Genomic DNA, 24,711 nt, shown 5'->3' on the forward strand with positions numbered 1-24,711 from the left:
AAAGAATGTGGGGACCACTGGACTATTGAATACATTTTAATCCTTAGTAAAGTTATATAAAATCAGATCTTGATTTGCCGAGCAGGAGTAGAGATCCAATTATCATAAGAATGTGTTTCTGTAACTTTTCATGTCTAAGGATTACATTCTATAAATTTGGTGTATCATTATCAACCAGTGGCGGCCGAGGCGATGCAGCGAGCGCAAGGTAAGTGTGTTTATTTATTTATTTATTTAATCACCACATTTCCGTCGTATGTCGAAATCCACGGTAACCATACCCACCCCGGTCCCCCTCTCAGCCCCAAAGCGATACCTGTGCGAATCATCAGTGTTCAACATGTTGCATTGTTCCTCTTAAACAGACTTGTTTTTTTTTGTTTCTCACTTTCATAATAAAAATTAAAAATGTGAAATGCTGGTGGCCGAGCTGACAATTTATGATTGCCCTTTCCTCTTTTTCTGGTGTGATTCATCAATTCCTAATTTTGTATAAATTGCAAAGTAGAAATCTCATTTTGTTTCTTCTGAAGATTAAACGTAAATAAAATCATCACACACTGATCTCTAATCCTCATCTGTATGTTTAATCTACTCAAAATTACAGTGGATGGTTCAAAGAAAGACTCGCAAAAATGTGTACAAGTAAACAAAAACAAAAATATTGGCACAAAAAACGAACGATGCATTTAATTCAATATTTTTATTAAAGATTTGGAACTCCAATGAGGTGCACAGTAAAATACATACAAATTATTACATAAATAAATAGAACATAAGAAAAACTAATTTCTCTGACCATCATAAATTCTCAAAAGCCTACATAGCAGGTCTAGATTTTCCCTTACATAACATTAGTAGGTGCTGACATTTACCCTAATGGCGAAATAACTAAGGTTTTCAACAGTAATACCATTTAGCTCATAGGCAAAAACAGAGGCCCGAGAGACCTCAACCAAAGTAAGCGATGCATATTTAAGACCATACTTAGGTATCAACAAGTAATCGCTTTGGTAGAAGATAGGGTTTGGGATTAACAGCAGAAGAATTGAAATAACAAAACATACCCTGGAGGGTGCAAAATTAATAAATAGCAGCCAGTTCAGGTGCAAAATATAATCCAAAATCCAGCTTTGACAGAGAGTTCAGTTTAAAATTAGCAACAAGAAAAAAGGAGTACCGAGGAATATCCTAATCTGTGCAAAAAGCAATTCAGTAGCAGCCAGTTCATGTGCAAGGTACAGTCCAATGTCCCCCTTCAATTAAATGTTGAGGCTCGCAACAAGAGAGAAAAGTGAAAGACGAGCACAACATATCCTAACTGTGCAAAGAGCAATAAATAGCAGCCAGAAAATGTGCAAAATTCAATCTGAAAAAGGAGAAAATATTAATACTTCATAAAAGAGTGACAGACAGAGGGGTTAACAACCCATTTAAAAGAATATATATACATAAACTCCTTAAAATAATTGAATAGTTTTACACAGACTGCTTCGTTCTTCGGGCAAAAGAGAAAGACACGGGCTGAAGCTACATTTTCAACACAATTTTGTAAAAACATCGGCCGAAGCCAGCGACGACGACTCAGAACCAATGCTGGACAGACAAACAAAATATGATCAAAGGTCTGAATGTCCAGCTTGCAGAAATTACAAATTTTTCAATTTTTCAGATTCTGGGGCCAAGTCAAGTCGTTTAAAGGTAAAAGATTCAAACAACATAAAATGAGCAGTCGTCGAGTACCATGCTCTAAATTGCAAAATAGATATTTCTGTGAGATTCTCGGTGAGTTTGTCCTGGCTATTATCTTTAGTCTCTCTTTAAAATGCAATATCTCTATGATAGCTAATCTTGCCACTTAAGGTTTTAAAAAAAGATTTTAGTTCTACTGGCGGGAGGGTAATCAGTGATTCCTCTTGTACACAAAAAAGTTTTAGTGCCAAAGAGAAATCACAATAGAAGGAGTAGTTCCCTGCCTTCTCGCCAAAGATTTCTTGACACATGAAACCTCTTAATGAATCGGGCTCGCTATTTTTTAACTGATATCCCCAACGTGGAACCCTGGATATACCTTGGATATAGGAGCTTATCAAGCCAAATTCCAGTCTAAAAGCAGCTGATGGAACTAACATGTTAAAATGGCATAGTTTACGTAGAATCTGGCCTACAATCCTATCTAAAAAGCTCCAGTCCTTAACAGGGATTGATTCAATGGCATAGAGCAGGGTTAAAAGGATTTTTGCTTTGAAAACCATCAGTAGATGTAAAAAAAGCCCATCGCACTGTAGAAGATACGCAAACCATTAGCATGGGATGCAGCTTTACAGGAACTATGTTCAATATGGAGTTTGTTCTTCGTATTCCCCGCTATCAGTTTCCCTAAATAGAGGTATGAATCTACCACCTCCAGCTTTTCTGGACCAATTTGCCATTTAAAATTACTTGATTTTCTACTTACAAACTATGCATTCATTCATATCAGACATTTCTAACAAATAAGGGGATAGGAAAAATTGCATTCCATTTAAAACACGAAGTTATTTCGAAAGTAGCATTTAAAATAGTGATCAAATCAGCTATACAATGTACATTATTGTTAGCCATATAAGGGGACACATTGAGTAGATAAGACAGTAATTGAGAATGACACAGCGAGCTTGCACCACCTTACTGGAGTATATACATTTTCTATTCTATAGAAGTGCCACTCTAGACACCTTTAAACCCTAACTGATAAAAAAAAGTTAAGCTTAGCATTTAAATGAAACATCTCATCACCTGATTAGATAGTCTGAATACATATTTTTGCATGACATATTTTTTCAAATCTACAAACATGTCAACATGCACCCATCATCCATGCACTCCGCCACTCTTTCCTTGTACACATGCTTCATTTACCTACCCTTTGACTTTTTAATGCATTCATCCACTCACTCCTCCAGAGTACCACACACAAATTCACCAATAAACGAAGAGGCAATTTGAGTTACAAGTCAGACTTTTTGACTGTGCCTCCATTTTGTTTTTCACTAATAGACACTAAAGTTTCGTTATTCAGGATTTTGGTATGGGATTTTCATTGCAACGACATAATCATTGTTACTACAATGGCAGGAACTCAGTGTACTCATAAATACAAAACACTGATTATTAATTGTGTGCGCCTGTCTTCTGGGATGGCACTTTCAGTGACCCAACATGAAATGCTGCCTTCCTCCTCTGCCTGGAAATATTTGTGCGGGGCTTCTGAGTCTAACTGCCTTGTGTCAGCACTGACCAGAGGCGCAACTAGATCTGAACTTCAGAGGGGAGCTAATCAGCCAAGGCTGGTTCTAGCAGTAGTTGTGCACGGAGCAAGAGTCTTTTTTTGGCATCCCCTCCCCCATTTCCTCCTTCTCCATGAATTCCCTCACTACCACTCACCAACAATGCATCTCATCTCTCTATAGCACCTTCCTGACAAACATTTCATTTTTTTATAGCGCTACTCATAGTTTACTCACACTCAGTTCTATGATCTGCATGGTACACGATCTTTGGAGCAGGTACATTGACCCTCTGCGCTGTGTGGGTGGCAGGAGTGCCCATGTGAGTGCATGGTGAGCAATGCAACAGTGTGAGAGTATGGTAAGAGGAATAACTGCAGGGTGAGTGAGGTGACCATAAGAATATGGGTTCAGATGTAAGTGCAGAGTGGGACAAATGAATGCATGGTCAGTGATGGGCTTGTTTGAGTGAGATTGCAGATTGAGCAGTGATCAGTGAGAGGGCCAGGTGAGTGAAGTATCACATGAGTGCAGGGTGAGTAGTATGCTCATGTGACTGCAGGATGAGGTATAGGATGACCAGCGCAAGTGCATTGTGAGTGCAGAGTGATCACTATGAGTGCAGGGTGAGCGGGTGAATGGTGTGAGTGCATGGTGAGTGGGTGAATGGTTTGAGTGCATGGTGATCAGTGTGAGTGCATTGTGATCGCTGTGAGTGCAGTGTGAACGTGAAAGTGAAGGGTGAGAATGAGGAGTGAGTTGTCTGAATGCAGTAACTCGGCATATTATTGACAGCCGTGTAGGGTTTTAGATATAAGTTAAACTATTGCTAAACTATTGTTAAAGAGTATTTTTCAACTTTGAGTCTCCCTCAACTATCTTTGGAGTGGGTCCATAATTTAGAAAAACAAATTGAGGTAGGTGAAATTTTAGCAGCTATCAAATCAACTGCGGGTTCCAAAGCTTGTGGGCAAGATGGCTTCCAAATTGAGTTTTTTAAGGTTTTTTCAGAGGAATTACTTGTTCCTCTGAGAAATTTGTTTAATTTTATTAGAGAAGGGGGCCCGGTCCCAAGCGAGTTTAAAGAGGCGATTATTGTTTCATTCGTTAAAAAAGATAAGAATCACGATTATATGAATTTGTATCGGCCCATAAGTCTTTTAAATTCTGACTATAAATTATTAATGAAGGTTTGGGCCGAGCGTTTGTTACCAGCTGCTCAGGAAGTAATCCACAAGGATCAAACCGGTTTTATTGCGGGTAGATCAATGGCTGCCAATACTCAATTTTTAATACAGGCTTTAGACTATATTAATGTAAATCATATCCCAGCAAGCATTGTAATGGTCGATGCAGAAAAAGCATTCGACCTTGTAAATTGGAAGACTTTATTTAATACTCTGGCTCAATTTGGTTTTCCATTAAATGTTGTAGGGATGCTAAATAATATTTATCAGGACACTACAGCAAAGCTTGTAATAAATGCCAGCTGCGCAGGAACAAAAAAAATCAGGCGTGGAACGAGACAAGGCTGTCCACTCTCTCCCCTACTTTTTACTTTTTTTATCGAACCCTTGGTTTTAAGAATTCGAAACAATGATGCTATTCACCCCCCAATCTTGGATATGCCTAAATTTAAATTATTTGCCGACGATATTATCCTATACCTGGCCCCAAATAGGATTAATTTCGAGGAGGTCTTGGGAGAATTTTTGCAGTTTGAGTGAATAGGCGGCTATAAAATTAATGCAAATAAAACAGAAGTTCTCGCCATGAATGCTGATATCGACGCATTTCCTTGTTCTTTAAAATCACAGGCATTAAGAACTGACCCTATAAGATATCTTGGGATTTATGTCTCCTCACAGTTATCTCAATTATTTGAGTTAAACTATTTAAGGATGAAGACAAAAATAAGTAAATTATTGGAGCAATGGTCATTGCTTCCATTATCAATAGTAGGGCAAGTATCATTAATAAAAATGTCTATATTACCCCTATTGATTTTTCTATTTTCTAATGTTCCTATCAAAATTAATCAGGTATTTTTTAGGGAAATGGATACGCTTTTCAGACAATTCATTTGGGAGAAGAAAGCCCCCAGGGTTAAATTGAATACTTTACAACTACCAATAGATCAGGGGGGGCTCGCACTCCCACATGTAAGATCATATTATGAAGCTGCCCTTCTTGATTTAGTATCCGAGCTGTTAGGATCTAGCTCTTGTAGAGATACTTTTTTTATCAATAGAATGCTGCTAGAAATTGGTTCATCCACTTCAGTGTTTTTAAAAACTGCTAAGCTTCCTAAGAAAACACGATATAAAACTTTAAAAGACTTTCTTATCAGACTTCAAACCGTTTCTAGGGAAATGAATCTAAAGGGCTTTCAATACCTCAATATAAGAGAATGTGCCAGCCTCGGTTTCCAGATACAAGTTAGTCACATCAATGTTTGGGAGAATTCTGGATTTACCGAATTGAGACATTTTATAGTTCAGAATAGGCTGATTTCCTGGCAGGAAATATTGGCCAGGATAGGGACTCATCGGAAACCGGCCTTCTTTGAATATCTGCAGTTAGTCTCCTGGTTGAGGAGTACCGGTGGTATAACTGAACCCCCCAATCATTCGACAGTTGCCCTCTACGGGGCTAAACTACGACGAATAGGCAACTGGTATAAGTTGCTACACAAAACAAAATATTCTTTGGTGATCCAGAACCATTTGGAAAAAATAAATCGGGAAACTGACTGCAGATTATCCGAAAGGGAGTGGGAGTGGATCAGCTACTCAGGAAGTAGAGTATTGCGTGCTGCTAATTATAAGAGGATGGCTTTTTTTTCAAGGTGGCTGGCCTATTTAACACCTTCTACTCTAAATAAAAGGTTTCCAGACGTGGAAGATAAGTGCTTTCGGTGCTCTAAACATGGGGAAGGTGGTTGGCACCATATTTTTTTTGTGTGTCCCGTCCTAAGGTCTTTTTGGGAAGCCGTATTTTCAGACATCGAGCGTGCAATCGGAAATAGAATCCCGATAGAAGCCGAGGTTGTGCTATTTGGCTACTGCAAGGGAGGGTTACAATTGTCTAAACCAGAAAGAGTTTTTATTTTTATTGCTAGTGCGGTAGCACGCTCATTAATTTTGCAAAATTGGAGATCTACAGAAGCCCCCTCTCATTTGAAATGGATTAATAAAATGAAAAGAGTAAAAAAATTTGAGGAGGCCTATGCTAGGAGGGTAGGAGCTGTAAAAAAGTTTGAGCGAAACTGGAAGTTTTTTGAAATACTGGAGAAGACTTAATAGAAAATGAAATATTGGAAGGGATATACCTAGAAGACTTCTCCTAATGTGGTTTTTGTATGGAAGTGAGCCTCCTTTTTGATTGTTTTCTGTGAAGAATGCATTAGCATTTTATAGATATTACATTTTAAATACTGGAAGTGGTGAATTGTTTCGAAGCATGTCTTTTTTATTGATGTTTTATGCTAATGAATTCCCTTTATTGTAACATTACTGCAATTACTTATGTCTTGCACTTGCACTTTAGTGGTTTCGAGGATTTGTATTTATGCTGGTTTTGTACATGGCACATTGCACTTTCGATTAGTGCCTTTTTTTTTACACTTTCGCACTTTAATATTATATCCTATGATAAGATTGTGGAAGTGAATTTCCTTTTTGATGGTTTTTCGTAAAGAATGCATTAGCACTTCATAGATATTATATTCTAAATACTTAAGTGGGGAATTGATCCCTTTGCACCTGCACTTTAGTAGTTTTTGAGTATTTGTATTTTTGCTGTTTTGCACAAGGCACATTGCACATTCGGTTAGTGCTCTCTTTTCTTCATACCATTTCATTTTAATGCCATATTATCAACAATATAAATGTTAAATTTATTCTGTAATGTATTCTTGAACCTCTTACTCTGAATAAAAAATATTTAAAAAAAATAAATAAAAAAAAATAATAAGTTAAACTATTGCTATTACAGCATTAATCAGGGATGGAGGGTGGAGTAAATAAATAATGTGCTGATCCTGCAACAAACTTCCAGTCTTATGATTAGGGTTGCCACCTCATTATTTTGATGTCCCAGATGGTACAAAATTAAGCAGTCACCTAAAGCCATATTTTCAGCACTTATCTGTGTATACTTCGAACAGCAAATATAACTAGAAAGCACTTTTAATTGTGTTCTAGGGCTGCCTCAATGATCCATGACTGATATTTAAAGGGAACAAAGAGAGAAAAGTCACATTACAAATGAATACATACTTTTTTATTCATAACTCTATTTAGTGATGCAAAACATGGCTGGCGTTTTTGTTTTAGCAACCATACTTTATATTTCCTTTTATGAAATGCATTCTCACAGTACAGCAGTACATGTAAAATGCAAATGTAAGGAATAGGCAGAGTGTGGGGGCCCAGGGGGTACTGGAACCAGAAAAAAAACTAAGCCTGGGTAACCAGTTAACATAGGAATGTAAATATGAAAATGGTCTTTAAAGACCTGTGGAAAACTTGGGTGTGCCGGAGACAAGACTACAGACACTGCCCAGCTGAGCCCACAGCAGCTAAAGCTGCAGCAGCCCGGGCTGAGACACACGACGGGGAGGGGGCTGAAGTCCTTTTAGCCCTATGGACGTTGCGAGCCTGGCACTGACTTCTTAAGAGGGAACCTCACAGAGGTACAAATATCGCCAAATGGTGGGGCCTTTTTGCACTACAGGGTGTGAACCATCCCAGCTGTGTTCCTGATTGTGATGTCTGCCACACATCCCATTTGATAGTGTGATTGCTAGTAGGTGCCTCTGTGCACATAGCAGCGAGTCTCATGTACAAGACACTTTTGTGTTTGCAAATCCTGCAAATTGAAAAATCACCGGGTTTGTCACTGCGAACTAGTGTTTTTTGATGTACTAAACCCATGTTTAGGTTTATTATGAATGATAGTTAGAACAGAGAATGTAAGGGGCATCCCTCCTCAACTGTGATCCGCAAGGGCAGGTCAATGGTTTGTGACCACAAATTTAACTGGATTTGCAAATGTGAAGCAGCAACTTTTCCCTTTGTGAAGCATGTGGGACTCCCTCTGGAGGACCATAGGTGGTCCACAGCACCACTATAGACCCCACTCAATGTCTTCCCAACTAAAACATTTTAATTTAAAGCAGAGCCTTTCTCTTTAAGACACCTGGTCTGCCTTTAAAAAATAACAGGGCATATTATCAAGAAACGGCGTTAAAATTATCGCCACTTTAGCGGCAGAAAACTGCAGCTAAAGTGGTGATAATGGGCTTGATAATGTGCCTTTGAGAATTCCCATAGAAGCCCATGTTCTGGTGTCAACATGGGCTTCTATGGGAATTCTCTGCGGCATATTATCAAGCCCATTATCGCCACTTTAGCGGCAGTTTTCTGCCGCTAAAGCGGCGATAATTTTAACGCCGTGCTTGATAATATGCCCCATAAATGTTTCTCCTTGGTGAATGCAAATGCAAGGATGGAAGTCTGCTGCCCCTTGCAGGCCCCCATCCCAGTGCTTTTTTTTTACCTCTCCAGCGAGTCACAAATTTGCACAAAGCAATCTCCCTAATTAACAGGCGGTTAGTTTTACACCCTCCTCCTATCGGTCAATTAGCAATGTGACCTGTTTGTCCATTAGTAGAATCGGAAATTGCAAACCCATCGGTGTGTACTTTGCGACGTGATATACGTACACCAGGTCCAATATTACCTATTACTAGCTGAATGCGCTCGGCAGAAACCACGCAAGGCACGGCCCTGGTCGTAGTTGTTTACACACTTCTTCTGTTCTAAAAAGAAGGTTGTGTGGGCATGTCACCCTCCGCCCCTCCCCCATACCTTTGCTGCGTGCCTACATTTCCTGTTGGATTGTGGCTATCTGATTCAACAGAGTCGATTTGATTTATTCGCCGCAACAGAACAGCTCCAGCTCACATTTGATTGATGTGCTTTATGCAAAATACGAGAATTCAGAGCTGATTAAAATCAAAATATTCTGCAATTCAGATATTTGTCACTTGAAGGGAGCAAATTACAAAGCCAGGGAACGTAGCCACTAATCATGCCGCGCGTGCGTTGACCATCAATCTAGTCTCGGGTCTGGACCTGGGTCATAATGACTGTTCCCTTCCTTGTGGGAGGTGTAATGTCCCTGCTGGGGTTCTGCAGGTTGTGCACTGTGGGGATACACATTTAATACAAAAACGCTGAACATAGCAAAAGGCAGTAACAAGAGACATATTGTGATGCAAAAGAATGTAAGGATTGAACTTGCCATGTTATGGGAAGCTTATAAAGACTGAGAGGAAACCTATCAGGAAGTACAGAACAGAGTAAAAACTTTTCAGGAGTCCTGCTGACATACCTTTATGTTTGTCACCATGACTCCTCAGCTGTGAAAAACAGCTCTAGTCACCATGAGTCAAAAAGGTGCTGGACCGGATAATTCACGAAGTAAGTGCATCTCAAAAAATGCAACTAGACCATACAATAAGGTTATTAAACACACACACACAAGTTTAAGCACTACACAAGGTGCATACTAGTTCATTTATACCATCGAGATGAACCGTTTCAAAAGGAATGTAAAAATGTATGAAGCAAATGTAGCGCAAATATGTAATTTTACGATGTATATAAAGATGCAAAAAAACACTAAAAAGAAGTTGCAAAAAAAATGAGTCAAAAAGGTGCTGAAGCTTCTCTGTGATAGCCAAGCTCCTGCAAAGAGGCATCTCAAGCTTCTTCAAAGACATACAGAATAAAAAAAAAAAAGAAAACTGTGTTTTACAACATTGTTTACCAAAAAGAACTGCAAGTGACTGGGCTTACTGAAGACAGTCAATGGTACCTATGTTGCCAATCTCAACAGGGAAAAAGGCTGAGACCCCCTGCCAGAATGTAAATGTGTGCCTTCAGCCTTTTACAAGGACCCCTGTAGCAAACGGATGTTTGTACAGATCTGTAAGGATTATATATGTTAATTTCACCTCTGGTAATTAATGTTTGCATGATGAATTACTTATCACTCCTAAGTCCAGTGTAGTTGTTGAACGTGCTTCTGTTGGGGATTGTGTGATAAAAAGGTCCTTTATTGAAAAGAGGATGCAAGAGTGTTAGACAACTAGGATCTAACTACATCTTGCAGGGATCGTAGGTCCCAAAATTAAGGGTTTAAAATTACTGCTTTAGTCGGTAATTTTACCCTTGCACCATGAACTTGCGAGTTATACTGAACAGAACAGAGAATACAATTTGCTCCACATTCCACTGGATCAAAACCTAGACGCAAATTCCAATTCAGGGCCAAATAATGGCTTATTTTCCATTCCCATTTACCGCCTGCTTAGAACAGGTGGTACATGGGGATTTGGGGATCCTTACAAGCTGGGGGGTGGGAGAGGAGAGATCGTGCAGAGGATGGTTGGCTAGTTGCATGCAGGTTAAAACCTTCCATGCTCCCCCATGCCATAGGAGGGGTTCAGGCAGGAGTTATGCTGCGCTTGTGCATACTGCCCCTTCCCAGACCTGCACTTGATTTTATAAACTGGAGGTTCCTTCTAGTAAAACTGGGCATGGCATTCCTCCCCCCTTCAGGAACACCAGGCCCTTGTATCTGGTGAAACGGTATCCCACCTGGGATCACTACTCTTACCGGCCTAAATTTGGGGGCCCTAGAATCGGTCAATGTATACAGAATCATGGCACCCCTATGGGAGTGTCAGGTTGTGATCCCCATTATAATCTATAACTGTGTGACCATCGACAAGAACGTCAGGAACAACAGAGACCCCAAGTACATTGGGACCCGTCATTAGAACAGCGGATCACACGTAGCATGACGGGATCATCAACCATTGCCCCAATAACTTGATAACTAATCTAAGTCAGAAAAATCTCAATTCATTGGAAATTGCGGTACTAAGTAAAGGATTGGGTTTTGTGCCCACCTACATGGGTGATGATTTCCAGTCCCACCAAGAACTCTTCTCTTTTTTCCGCAAATTCCGTCTTTCTTTTTTCTTTGACAATATTGTGGACAACAGGTCAGAGATCTCCACCAACACTGGTTTGAGGAATGCTTCCACCTTTTTACCGACCTTACAACAGCTACCATCAGAGGTAGCTACCTTTGAAAAAGCGGTTATCCAACACTTTAATGCCAATAAAAACATGGCTACCAAACCCTTTTTCAACATGAGCAAAGCAGAAGAACGCTGTGTGCTAGACCTTGGATTTGATACTTCGATTGTCATCAAACAAGCAGATAAGGGTGGTGCGACAGTGTTGATGGATGCTACTTCCTACCGAACCGAGTGTCTTAGACAACTACACAATCCAAAATACTATAAACCTATCAATCGTGATCCTACCAAGAGATTACAGATTACCATCCGAGGTCTAGTCCAAGAAGGTTTGGAAGCAGGCTGGATAACTAGAAATGAGGCTGAATTCCTAAACCCGAAACATCCGAAGATTCCGGCATTCTACATCTTGCCCAAGATACATAAGAATCAGACACCACCTCCTGGTAGGCCCATAGTATCTGGCATTGGTTTGTTATTAGAACCATTATCACAATTTGTTGACTGGTTTTTACGACCTTTGGTGACACAGATGCCATCATATTTGCAAGACACTAAACACGTCTTATCCTTCCTCACTGGAATTGAATTCGATCCAACTAAACAACTCATGGCCTCACTTGATGTTGAGGCCCTGTATACAAATATCCCACAAGAGGATACCCTTCGCACCAGCAAAGTTTTACTGGAAGAGAATCCTCGAAGTGATCAAACCCCAACAGCCTTTGTAATGAAGTGTGCTGAATTGGCTATGAGAGAGAACTATTTTTCTTTTGAAGAACAATTGTACTGGCAAGTCATGGGTACTTCCATGGGCAATACCTGTGCTCCCAGTATGGCCAATCTGTTCATGCATTGGTTTGAGGTTACCCATATATATCCTGAGCACAATCCCTTCCACAGCAAGTTGTTGCTGTGGAAGCGATACATCGATGACATCCTTATCATCTGGGAAGGAGACCACAATTCATTATCTGAGTTCTCTGTTTGGCTTAATTCTTTGAACACTCACCTGAATTTCACATGGGAAGCCAGCAATGTGAGCTTGCCTTTCCTTGATTTGAGATTATACTCACATGAAGGTAAAACACAGAACTATACCAGAAACCCATGGCATGTAATTCTCTTCTCAACTACAGAAGCTTCCATCCTAGGGCACTTCGGGACAACCTCCCTATCGGACAATTTTTACGGTTGAGAAGAAACTGTACTGAACTTGTGACATATCACAAACATGCCAGTAAGCTTAGTGCACAACTTCAAACACGCCATTATCCTACAGTCTTGGTACGCAAGGCAAATAAGAGAGCTTTGAATAACAACAGAGAGGCCCTATTAGAAACATATGTCAAACCTCCTTCCAATCGCTTAGTGTGTGTCAGTACTTTCAGCCACCTTAGCACAACCATAAAAAAGGCTATCAACACCAATTGGAACATACTCAATAAAGGTAACAAAACATGTGAGAAACCCCTCTTTGCATTTAGACGAAGTAGGAACCTTGGTAACATTTTAGTACACTCTCGGCCGAGAGTCACTAATGCCACTATTCAGTTACGTACTATCAATACAGGGACCCCAGTTATAGGACATTATCCGTGTGGATCTTGCGTGGTATGTCACCTTACCACCAGAAACTTTACAATAGATCTGGGATTAAAAACGCCCTGGCGTCTTTCTTCACACACAAATTGCAACTCTGAAGGTGTTTACCTTATTCAGTGTCCCTGTAAATTGTACTATGTAGGCATGACTACTCGTAAGGTAAAAACCAGGCTGATTGAACACAGAAGTTCCATCAAGTGTAAGAAATCCAATACCAAATTAACCAGGCACTATCTAGATGCTAACCACACTGAAATGGATCTCAAATGGGTGGTCCTTGACAAACCCCATTACCATAGGAATATGGGTCCCCTTGAGACAGTTTTGTTCTTAAGAGAACAACGTTGGGTGTTTAGATTAGGCAGTCATATTAATGGGCTCAACGATGACATACCCTGGTGTGCACTGAACTCCCATCTATAGATGCCACAAGTTCCCACTACACCTGCTTATTGTATCATTTCCAATATGACTGATTTTGTGTTTGTGATATAGGATTTGGAACCTACTGATACTATATCAGACACGTTTTTTCTATTCCATGGAATAACATTAGACTAGTTATGACTATAGCCCACTAACGGGCTTACTAATTCCATATTCACGTACCTTTACCATGGTTTATAGTTGTCCACTGCTTGTTACACATATATTACACCTACACTATGCTTGCCAGTTTTAGAACGATGGCGGTAGTTTGGGAGCAGCTTTGAGACCACTATTTTCCCGATATTTAAGTCTCCAATAGGCGTTTTTGTATGGCACATACAGAGATGCTAGATGATGTATACTTTTGTTATCTTATCGTATACTCCTTTTACATCAGCTACCTTGCTCAATGTAGGGAATACCTGCTGATAGACATATCACGTAGATCACGTGATTAGTTCTGTTTGTTAAAATTTTTTAACGACTCTATTAAGTATCTGCTGTTGACTCTCTATTTATTTTATTTTTCCTCACACATGCTCTTGACAGGAAATGTTTACTCGACAGGTTGATCAATCACTAAATACGCCGACAGTTTAATAACTGTGAGCGTCCTTGTTTAAGGTTATTTCATTTTCTTTTGTGGCCTATCACGATCGTTTGAGAAACGCGTAGCGACGTTGATCACGTAGTCACGTGATTTGACTTCCAAACACTTCCGCATAAATACATACACACTCCATTAACAAGTAACTCCCTGCAGAGCATTTGAAACAACATTACGCACTGATCAAGTAAGCCGCTTCTAAGATTTATTTCCCTTGGCGCGTGTTTTTGCACTTTTCTTTATACGATCGCAAACATTTATTTATTGGTACCTTGTTGGTTCGATGGTTGTCATTGTCTACTTTAAGAGTCCCCATGATGAGATTGGACTTTAGGGACGACACTTATCGTTCACAATTTAACATAGTCCATAATATAACAACTGTAAGTGTGCTGTCATTCGTGATAGAGGTTTTTAGGTGTTGGATTTAGCAAAGCCTTTAGCCCTGTTGGCCTGAACATTTCACAATAGCAATACAATCAAGAAGGTGTGTCAAATTTTGTGGTGTCTGTAATGTGAACCTGACCAAATAAACACTGGAGAACATTTATTTTATTCTAATAGCATAACAAGCGTGATGTAAGACTCTGAAGTTGGTTGAGTTGACACACACAAACTATGCTTTAGGTAAGACATAAGTTCTTCATTTTTACCACCGTTTGGGGTATGGTCACATGGGTGAATACTTTTTTAAGAGTATTATGATAAGTTTTGTTGTTTTTCAGAGCCCGATGACCAATTACGTTGAACAATTGTCTGTGTGAAGGTCAAAAATTTGAGGCCTAAGTATACGATTTTTATTATGATTTGAGCACTGATATCGCAGAGTGACTATCTTTTGATCCTGACGAATGCCTTGAACAGTCATGTCATTTGGGCAGAAACATGTTGATCATTAGATAGGGTACATTTGACCCTATACTCCCTTACTTTTTAATTACTATCATTTAGGCAGGAGGAATAAAATTGTTGCCCCTAAATAGATAGTTTTTAACCATCACTGTTTTCTATTTTTTGCACTCTGCCCCTCATTACCATTTCGAGTTGGTAGATCCAACACGTGCTTCTGCACTCCTGCTACTTGCTTTCGGGTTAAGTCGTAGTCCACACGGGGTACCTTGCGGTCCCTGTATGTTGGAGGAACCCAATGATGAAGCATGTCACCCTCGGGTGAGTGAGGGTTTTCGTCCAAAAACGGCACATGCCCATGTTAATGGTTTATTCTAGCCTTTATTGTGCTACCCTATATCACATGTGAGATTTACCCCTATGGGAGTGTCAGGTTGTAATCCCCATTATAATCTATAACTGTGTGAGTTAGAGTTTTTCACCTGCTCTGCAAGGTGGAAAGATGCAGGGTTGTCATTAAGAAATAGAAGGGGGCTGCTGAGTATTTCTGCAGTAATCGAGACAACACACTCAACCCGTGCAAACTTCCACTAAATCAAACATTTAAAAATGTATCATAATGGGATGCTAATTAAATAACACTTAGACCCCAATTACGCGTTTTCGGCGCAGTGGTGCAAACCGCTGCGCCACTCCTCTGAGGAAAACTCGCGCCACCCACCCTAATACTACTACACAGTAGTCGTGCAGGCGGGCGGCGTGGTGGTCTCATGGCAGTGCCTCTGTTAAAGACGGTGCCACCATTAAAAGAGGCACTGCAATGAGACTGCACTACGAGATTCCTGCACAGCATCAACTCGTAAGTCCATGCTGTGCAGGAACCTATGTGCATACTAGCATATGAGAAAATTGTACTCCACGACACCATGCAGATTCTAAATGAAAGAAAATACATAAAATACAACATCAGTAAGGAAGAAAGAATGGCACTACGTTCTCTGGGGAATGACAAAACCATCGTGATCAAAGCAGCGGACAAGGGTGGTGCGGTTGTATTACAAAAGACCAGTGACTACATAGAGGAACTTGAACGTCAACTTGGAATGTTGGATAGCTATCACCCGACCCCACGTGATCCTACGCCCCTCCTGAAATCTATGATAGAGAGGGTCACCAAGGGAGGCCTTTTGGAAGGATTCTTTAGCCAGCATGAACATGAATTTCTCAACAACAATGAACCTCGAATTCCCACCATATATACATTACCCAAAATACACAAACAGGCAGAAAAACCACCAGGAAGACCAATTGTGTCTGGATGTGGTTCGATCTTAGAACCACTCAACCAATTCATTGATTATTTTTTGCAACCATTTGTACCTCAGACCAAATCATTTGTAAGAGATACCATGCACATCATACAGTTACTTGAGGGTCAGGCATTTGATTCTTCCACCCAACTCCTTGTCACACTGGATGTGTCCTCCTTGTATACTTCGATTCCCCAAGACACAGCATTGGAAGTTATCAGAACTACATTGGATACGAGACCAAGACCACATTGGATCCCAACTGAATTTCTGATCTCTTTGTTGGAGATTGCAATGAAGAAGAACTACTTTATATTTAAGAAACAATTCTATTACCAGTGCAAAGGAGTAGCCATGGGTGCTACCTATGCCCCTAGTCTGGCGAATATATACATGGACTACTATGAAGAGGAACACCTGTACACTCATGACAACCCATACCTCAATTCAATTGCGGTATGGAAACGTTACATTGATGACGTGATAATGATCTGGTCTGGAAGCGATGAAGAACTCAGACAATTCTTCACCTGGTTGAACATGAGATCTAATGACATCAAGTTCACCATGACATTCAATGAGGAAGCCATTGACTTCTTAGATTTGACATTTCGCGTAGAAGATGGACTTCTATACTGTGATCTGTACCGCAAACCGATGAAAAGAAACTCTTTACTGAAATATGAGTCACATCACCCACGAAGCCTGAGGGATAACCTACCGTACGGACAATACCTCAGACTCAGAAGGAACTGCACGAGATTATTTCAAGGAATCTGAAATACTCTCCGCCCGTCTCAAAGAGAGAGGATACCCCACTGGTCTGCTGAAACGGGCAAGAAAGCGTGCTTGGTATTGCCCCCGTGAACAACTGCTCGAGATCAACCAAAAACAATTGGAGACAGACAAGATAGTCTGCGTCACCACAGTGGTAAATGCGCTTTTGGAAGCACCCAAGCCGCCAGATCTTAGGAGCCACTTTGGTCTCCCAACCATAACTGGACACCACAAATGTGGACATTGCAAGGCGTGCGATTTATGCCAAGAAGGAACAACGTTTGTTTACACTGACAAAACATACAAACTTTCCCACTTCACTAATTGCAATAGCACAAATGTCATATACGCCATCAAGTGCCCCTGTGACCTCGTATATGTTGGTCAAACAATTCAGAAAGCAAAAGCCAGAATTTTGCAACACATGAGCAGAATAAGATGCAAGGTGCATGGAGCCCTCATGGTCGAACACTTCACGACACACCCACACTCTCCCACCAGCCTTACATGGTGGGTATTAGAAAAGATCATTCCCAATGCAAGAGGAGGGTCTATCGCAAAGATCCTTAGCTACAAGGAATGCAGATGGATCCATCTGCTTAACTCAGTCCAGAATGGGTTAAACGAGATGGAGGAGACCTCCAAACAGATGGGCCAACTTTAAACTGTCCTAGGCGTGTACACCACAACAAGTGCTCTGCTTATACCTATATGCAACCTGCGGCCCTTAGGTTTAGCACATACACGTCAAGCACTCTAGTTTGATTGTTACTCAGGATTATGAACTGAATAGGTAGTATCCAGTTAGTCTTACATTGCACATCAATTTCGGTAATTCATGTAATCTAAGTCTCATAGGTGCCCAGAATTATGCACTGTTTATGAATTATCCATCTAATAATGAATTGTTACCAATAAGTATTCCTGTGATGTATTTACACATGACTATGTGTTTTTTCAACAATTTGTATGACGATGGGACACGTCACATGCTTCATTTGTAATGTCGGTGTATCCAAGTTTCGTGGAACGCAGCTTGCATCTGTGTACCGGGTATGATATCTTTAAACAAACACTACTCAGAATTCTCATTCACGAGTAACACACGTACATTTCGTCCTACCCGCCCCTTCCCATGTCTGATTGACATGCTTGCCGTGGCAACGACCTATGACACTAGACGTTCCCTGGCGCTAGCTCCATTCGTTGCTTAGTAACCAGCAACTCTCGGCGTACACGCGCACGTAGCATTTGGCTACATCTGCAGACTCCATTCGCGTGTTGCTGCCTAACCGTCCAGACGAGCCAGGACGTTTGCCTGCCGTCCGAATCCCTGAGTAAGGTAATAAGCGTACATCGCCCTAACGTCCTTCAACCTAATTCCACTCACTTCCCAGTAGCAATCTAAATCATCCTTTAATTTCCATCAGATAGACCCCACGAAACGCCTGGAACAGAGACGTTCAGCCTCCTGATTTACCACAGTTGAACGAAGGTGAGCAGTGATCGCCTTAATTTCTTGTCACTTCGCCTATACCTAGTCGAGAGTTTAACCATTCCTCACTAACGCATATTAATTATCCACAGACATAATCGGGAGGTCTCCGGTTGCACACCTAATCCTCCGAGTGCAACGTGAACTGATAGGTTGAGGTGCGAGTCACCCGCCTACATAATTCGCTTAGGTGAGCAATCTCTGTCAATTCTTTTCATACATACCAAGTGGGATGACGAGGCACTGGGCTAACTCTACATTAATTCAATTTTACCTGATTAATCCACAGACCCATTTCCACCAAGTAACCCATAATTGGATATACCATCTCGATTGCGTGTGACTCAACCGCAGACGCTCTATACTCTACATAGGTGAGCAGTTTTTTGGCCGCTCTCTTTTTCACACTCATTAAGTGAGAAGCAACTTCATGGGTTTGACCTTCATTTAATCTAAACCTCATTCATATTATCCACAGACCCTGAATTAAAATTTTATCCAGAGATACATATTGAATACGTACTGCTCTGAAGGGTTCAGTCCACAATTGGATTTGAACCACACTTAGGTGAGTGTCCAGCCACCTCTTAGTCTGTTAGTTACCCTTTGGTTTTGCTAACACACCTGATTAAGCTATCTCATCATTTACAGGCCGTTATCCCCCGTCTAAGTCCTGATGAAGACCCGCACTGACCTCTCAGTAGTGCAGTACCTGGGTTGAAACGTCGACATTAACACTTGGACCAGTTCATAGAACCTGCGCTAATCGAATTCATTTATTCTCGCAGAGTTACTATAAATATTTGCTTTCCTGGCCAGCAGGAAATTTTCAACCTTTTAAAATATTTTGTACATATCATGCACTTTGTCACTGAGCACCACTTGTCACCCTGTCACTAACTGTTATCACTTTGTCTTTTGACGGTCTTTATAAAATTTATAAAATTTATAAAAGCTTGTGGATATAAAATCAGATTACCACATAATTGTTTGGTGTGTTGCTTATGACTAAAATTGCATATGTCTGAATAACGCATAACTCATGCTATTTGTACGAAGGAATCTTTTCACCCAACAGAACCATTGTTTTTCTTTACGTAATACCGCCCAGGTTCTTAGGGATACTGGGTTACCCCATTGTTTACCTAACTACCATTAAAAGAGGCACTGCAATGAGACTGCACTACGAGATTCCTACACAGCATCAACTCGTAAGTCCATGCTGTGCAGGAACCTATGTGCATGCACATAGGAGGGCACATGATGTGCCCCACTGTGTGCATCCACAAATGTTTGAGGCACACTGTAGGCCCCCCTTTGTTTCCTCTCTGCCAGGCTTTTCATGGTGTTGGAACTGCCATGAAAAGCCAGGCTGAGAGGAAACTCGTAATATGCTGGGCCGGACCGTGGGGGTGCAGCCTCGCACCTGCTCCCCTGGTCATCTGCTTGCCTGAGTTGTAATGGGACGGACCACCGGTTGAGCGGGGGCTGGATACACCAGCCACCACCGCCCCCCCACGTGTCTGGCGGTCCTTGGCCTGCCAGACTCATACTAGGCCCCTTAGTTGTGCTAATGAGAAAAAGGGGAAGGTTAAGCAAATAAATAAAATAAAATGGTAAGAGCATTTCCAAAACATTCTGTGGCTCTGTCTCTCAGGCATATTTCCAACCAAGTATCATCCAACAAACATGAGTGTATTCCAGTGAACAGTATTTATTCACAATTATGGCAATATATGATGTAGTCAGTGGTGTCAATTGTAGGTCCAAGAGGGCGAGATGTAAGTTAAATTTCCAGGATAACCACTGACTATGTAAATAAGCTCCATTTGAATTATATGTAAACTCATCTTATGTAGCTATCCTGAAACTCATGCCAGAATCATGACTTCCTGCTCTTGTGTTGGACATCTCTGATGTAAGCTGCATTTCCTTTGGTGAGTTCAGGTTCATTTTGATGCAAAGTGAACAGAGAGAACACTACTCAATATAATTCTCCATTATACTGCATGGTATTCTAGTAACAGTTTAATTGTTCATCACGCACCAAACAATGCCCCGAACTGTATATTGGGTGATTGACAAACTTAGGTTTGTAGTATAAAAGTCACAAAGAAAATTTCCCAAAACAATGAGAGTTTCTGCTCCAGCCATTGCAGTCCTGAAACAAGTTGTACAGGAAGCCATCGCCTGCTGTGACTGTGATTTGATTGACCCGAGCCCAGGGCTCTGTCACAGGTCAATATCCGGTCATGGTGTGACTGGTGCTTGAAGCAAGTCTTCCCATACACTCACTAGATTCTATCTCCCAGTGGGTACAACAGGGGGCACAGGAAGAACAGTTTCAGAAGGGATTCCACTAATGGAAGGAGGGTGGTACATCATGTTGCTGCATAGTGTGAGCCTGAGGAGGGCAGACAGCTGAGTAGGACTTTCCCCTTCCTAAAAAGCACAAATAACAATGAGTTCCTGAATAGTTTTGTAAAAAAGGTAGGGGAAATGCTAATTAGTGGTGCAGAGTGCAGTGCTGGAAATTTACATAGGTAGGTTCAGAGTTTTCCACCAACCACTGCTATGTTACCCCAACAGCTTAGACCCCCCTACCTAAAATCAAAGCACTGCTGAAAAATGCAGAACACAAGAAGAAGACTGCTGCCAGAATACCACTGTCTTTCTGACCACTATGTGGGTTGTGTTGCCCTAAGACAGGTACCTAGGTGTTTGGAAACATTTGGAGTGGCCAGGAGGAAGATAGGGTTTCTGTAAAAGTTAGAGTTAGACAAAATTTGACTCACCAAGGACTAGGAGAAGGTGCTCAGGCTACCCAACAAAGGTGAGCCAACAACAGGCAAAGGACCATGATTTATTCCACGTAGAATTTGTTGCAGCAAAGTTTGATGCTTAAGTGAGATCACTGAAAGCAGGAATTAAACCCCGTAGAGGCCTGCCAAGCCTAGGATCCCACTTTGCCCAACTCAAGGATTTCAAGCTCTGAAAAGGTGAATTAGTCCTAAAGAGAAATATAAAAGTAGTAAATATCAACAAAGTGATTGGTCAACACTTTCAGAAAAAATCCACAGAATGACTTTATTCATTTGCTGCACAGTAGGCCAAAATATGGCATCTAAAAATGAAATCATAAAGACATGCACTGTTGCTTTTAAAAATGTGTTTTGTGTTCTGGCGTAACAGACGTAAATAACAGGATGTGTTTGTTGTACGGGGATGGCTGAAAGAAATTCTAGAGCCTTGAAACTAACTACTGGTAGTGGAAAGTTAGTGCATTCTACTACGGTTTTCTGGGTTGCATGAGAATTCCGGTGAAATTTGACATAAATTATAGGGAGGTAGTCAGTGAAGGCAGTGGTGCTAAGACTATTGTCTGAGTTATGCTTCCTCATCAAAATCTCTATACTAGGGGCCCGATTCACAGAACTAACTTAAGACAAAAACCTAAACTTACTACCATTTTGGTATTCACAGAAGGCACTTACTCATTTTGGTATTCACAGAAGGTAGGAGTCCTAAGTTTAGGACTCCTAAATGCCTTCTGTGAATACCGAAAGTCTTAAAATTAGGATTTTTCGCAGTTTAGTAGTAGTATAGTTAGGACTCCTAACTTTAGGACTCCTAAATGCCTTCTGTGAAAACCGAAAGTCTTAAAATTAGGATTTTTCTCAATTTAGTAGTAGTAAACTTAGGACTCCTAAGTTTAGGACTCCTAAATGCCTTCTGTGAATACCGAAAGCCTTAAAATTAGGATTTTTCTGAGTTTAGTAGTAGTAAAGTTAGTAGCCCTAACTTTAGGACTCCTAAACTGAGAAAAATCCTAATTTTAAGACTTTCGGTATTGACATAAGGCATTTAGGAGTCCTAAACTTAGGACTCCTAACTTCTGTGAATACCAAAATGAGTAAGTGCCTTCTGTGAATACGAAAATGGTAGTAAGTTTAGGATTTTGTCTTAAGTTAGTTCTGTGAATCGGGCCCTAGGTCCCTATTTCATCTTTTGGCACATAAGCCCTATTGAAAACCCTATCCTTTTCAGATCTTGCTTTGGAAAATACCACATGAGAGATCTGAGCTCTGGGAAAATGTGTGATCCATATGGTATTTTTCCAAAGTTTCTTTGTGTCTTTCAAAGTGCCTTGGTGTACCTGTAGAGGGAATATGTATTTTTGCATAGTTTACTTTTTGTAAATCACATATTTTATTAGACCATAAAAGAATGACTAAAATATTCTGGATTCTGGATCTGATGATGATGTTCAAAGCTATAAACTTTTTGCTTCAATATTTGATGGAAGTGAGGTCAAAGGGACCCTATCTACTAAACAAATCTATCCCTGTGCATAGGAGCCCAGGTGAAGCAAACATAAGGAGATAATGGACGGAGCACTGAAACTTTTTAGACACTCACTTCCAGTCACAGATCTGGGTTAAATCCATCATTCTTTTGCTCACCATGCCACCCCAGTTCAGACCCAGCCATATCCAAAGCAGTCTTGACCCTGTGCCTCATGGGAACAGTCCAGCCCAAACTGCCAAGAAGTCTTCCCTGGAATGGAAACAAACATCTTGGGACCGGTTTCTGGGCAACACTCTTCATCAGCCAGGCTAGCTTGATTCCAGTGGCAAAGTAAGCAAGGGACCCACGTCAGGGCATATCCTGCCAACTTAGGGCAAACAAAGCAAACGCAAAGAGATGATTGATGGCACGCTGAAACTTGTCAGACAGCCCAGGCAAGCAGATCTTTAACTACAAGGCACAGCTAAATTTAACACATTTGGAGATGCAAAGAGGAAACCCGGGTCACCTGAAAATAAATGGAACTACTATATGTTACAAAAAAATCAGATATTATCATAATAACCAACTATTTATGTATGTGTATGTATATTAAAAAGCTTTTATTACAATCACTGCAGGACTGCTTGACATGTTTATATCTGGATATTTTGGTCTGCCATTCTGACTAAGTGAGGAGTACGAAAACAAGGTAGTTCTGCATATTTCGAAATTAGATTATCAAATGAAAAATCCGTTCAGCAAACGTTACTGACAGTCCAGTCAATTCGGGGTGTTGAGCATACGCAAAAATGTTTAAAAAAAACATAACTAGTGGAGCACAGGAGAAAAGGAGAGCTCTCATTCTTTTCATGTGCTGTCTCTCGTCCACCCCTAAAGGACTCTGATGCACAAGTACCTTTGTATTCAGGGGCACCCCTGCACACTACAGAACCATTTCGTACAAGACCCCAGGGCAGGTTGAAGGAAGAAACCTTCTGCAGAAATGACACGCCTGGGTGAACTTCTAACAATTCAAAAAGTGCATTTTGAGCACAGGGTTTAATGGCCTAACTGGCCCTATTGGGAATACTGCTTCTCATTCTATTTTTCTGCACCCTTGTCCACATTCAGATATTTTAATTGGTGAGCCATTGTTTTTGCCTTTGGATGCTATCACAAGTGAGCGGTATTCCCTTGGATTTTCCCACCCCTTGGCAAGAAACTGGAAATTCCTGCAAACAGCTTGGGTTCACTGTCAGACCAGGACCTCATCTTGGGAGAGGACACTGCTGTCAGGAACTCTGGTCAAATTCTTTGACACAGGACTCATAGCAATAAAATAATCACACTTGTTTTTCCTGCCAACATGTATCAAGGTTTTAAATGTTATTTTTAAGTGATAACTTATATGACAAATATTCTGTTTCCATTTTATATATGTAGCCTGCATGTAAACAGCGGCAGTCGGCTCAGGTAAGCACCGTCGGGCGGTGAGGAGGGGCAGGGGGGAAGCCGACAGACGACAGAATAGGTATAGTTAAATAAATAAATAATACATATTCCGCCGCTTCTCCCCAGCCGCGCCCTGCCCCCCCACCGCGCTTACCTGAGCCTGCCGCCGTTGCATGTAAATTTGGAGGTCACTAAGGAGGCTACATTTGTTCAAAATATAACACATTGATTGCACCCTCTTTATCAGCTAACAGTACTACTATGTATGCTTTCCATCAGTCCATATAACCACTATCTAATGTAAGTTTATTACATGACTTCTTTAATGTATTCATCACATTACCCTTTTAAATTTATATAAAAACTACATTAACCTCAGTTTTTTCCCAGAGCACAGTAAAGCATTTATGGTAATTTGCATGTAGGGCCGGCTCTTGGGCGGAGCGATCAGCGCCACTGAACCGGGCGTTGACTTGGGGTGAGGGTGCCCTGTTTGCAAATATATTATG

This window comes from Triturus cristatus, chromosome 8 (genome assembly GCF_964204655.1).
Source record: "Triturus cristatus chromosome 8, aTriCri1.1, whole genome shotgun sequence".
NCBI lineage: Eukaryota > Metazoa > Chordata > Amphibia > Caudata > Salamandridae > Triturus > Triturus cristatus.